The sequence below is a fragment of the Pinus tabuliformis genome, chromosome 9 (genome assembly GCF_031772625.1).
Source record: "Pinus tabuliformis cultivar Carrire ecotype Pingquan chromosome 9, CPIR1, whole genome shotgun sequence".
Classification (NCBI taxonomy): Eukaryota; Viridiplantae; Streptophyta; class Pinopsida; order Pinales; family Pinaceae; genus Pinus; species Pinus tabuliformis.
This window is the reverse complement of record NC_142307.1, coordinates 1859699301-1859701488: the sequence shown is the minus strand read 5'-3', so window position 1 is coordinate 1859701488 and position 2188 is coordinate 1859699301. Positions and strand designations below refer to the sequence as shown.

The window sequence follows — 2188 nt, the reverse complement described above, 5'->3', positions numbered from 1 at the left end:
CCTATTCAGTTGTTGTGATATCTTGTGATAACTGTAGTTAAATTAGTCTAGGTAGTTTGTTTTAAGGATTAAATCTCAATGGAATTTGTACCCCTAGATTGTGATATCTACTCTTAAAGTTATAGTCCTATTTGTCAACATTGAATCTTCAAAATGGTCAAGCATGTTGTGATTATGGGGTAAATGAAAGATCTGGGATTAGTATCCCCATGGATCTTCCTATTGTGTTAATTTAGACTTTTTTTCTCATACCATTACATAAATGAACCTCAAAAGTTTGTACGTAGAGGAATATATACCACTATATCATGCCATCTATGACCTTATTTGACATTTTTGTTTCCTTTCTTGATTACATTTATTTTTCCTTCTATTTTTGCAGTTGGAGAGTCTTCTTGCTATGGTTGTAGGAATATGGTTTGATGAACCTAACCTCCAACTTGAAGAAACAATCGAATTCTAAAAGTTTCTTTTAATTGATATTTACATCAAATATTATGTATTAATTGTCAATGAACTGTCATTTTGTTTGTGTCTATTTTTTCCATCAGGTAGCTCACCTTTTGTTTTTTTCTTTTGACAGAGTGTACACCCCCTATACAAAAAGTTATTTATGCAAGCATTATTCCTCGCCTTGTTGAACTACAAGAGAGACATGATTTTCCACAACTACAGGTGAACGCCCTAATTGTTTTTCTATACATGATAGAAAGGAGAAATGTACTTCACCAATTATTTCATGAGACAGTTGAGAAATTCCTTTTTCTTTCTCTTATAAGAAATAATGTTTCGGTGGTATGAAAGTTGATTTGTAGCTTTTTTCCTTCTTGATTATAGTTTGAAGTAGCATAGGCCTTCACAAACATATATTTAGGAACATCATAGCATACACGAGTTGTCATTGACTGTGGAGCTATGCCAATATTTCTACAACTACTTGGTTCGCTAAGTAATTATGTTTGTCAGCATGTTAGACAACTCTTTTTTAATCTTTGTTTACTTTGTTTATGATATAAGGTTTTTATCTAATTCCTGTTCTACAGTAGAGCATTTTTCCAAGAAATTTAGTCCATGTTTTCGTCTCTACATTTGGGCCTATAATTCCATTTTTGTTTAATATCTTGTCCTTTTACATTAATAGGTTGTTCGCGCATTGGGAAATTTGACCAGTGACTCTCCCAAATGCATATATATAGTTCTCATCCATGTTGTCATAATGCCACTCCTTGCTCAACTGAATGAGCACCCTAGGATTTCTATGTTGAAAAATGCCACTCGTATCTTGTTTAATTTATGTCAAGGAAAGACACAAGATGCATTCGACTAGGTAGGAAATTTTTACTGTTGATTTTTTAAATAGTTTTTCTTTTCTATTTCTATCAATTTGTCATCCTTGTCCATAGAAACACATTCTACAGGGCTAAAATTTTCATAAATCATTTTCTTCCCGACAAAGCCAACACTACTAGCACTTGAATATCTGATTCATTTGAATGATTGACAAGTCTTAACAAATTATTGTTGGGCTTTGTCTTATCTTTCTGACCGGACATATGATAATATTCACACTGTGATTGAGGCTAGTGTCTATCGAAGAATGATTGAGATTCTACAATAAGCATAAATAGTCAAAAGTTGATGAAATTTTTTGAATTTCTACCTATTGTTAACGTTGTAGATAGATTTATTTTGCGTTGGACATTAATGTTATGGTTAAGAATGTGTTATATTATTTTTATATTTATGTCTTTAGATAAACATTACAGGTTTTCCAGTGCTATTATTTTTCTATAAGGCACTTCAAAATTTCAATTATACATCTTTTGCCTCTAGAGCCATCCATCTCCATCTATTCTTATCCCTACATTTTTCCCTCTCAAAAATACTGTAATTGGAGATGAATACTTATGTTTTATTTGTTAAATTATGTTCACAATCAGGCACATCCCTTCCTCTTAGCACTATTGACCCATAATCATAAGAAAGGTGTCAAGAAGGAAGCATCTTGAACCATCTGAAACATAAATGCAGAAGACAAAGATCAAATACATGTTCCTTACCTACTCCTTTATAGTTAAAAAAATACATTTCATTGAATATATTATTACTTATAAGATGTTGTCTAAGTTCACGTATCCTGATTTTGCATTGGTTTACAGAATGTGACCAATGTATACATCATTCCTAA

The 2188-nt window shown here is 31.8% G+C and overlaps 1 pseudogene; it reads left to right on the top strand.

The window, feature by feature from the left end:
- Positions 1-400: 400 nt before the first annotated feature.
- On the top strand, positions 401-1618 carry LOC149156296 (importin subunit alpha-1a-like; annotated as a pseudogene).
- Positions 1619-2188: the final 570 nt, after the last annotated feature.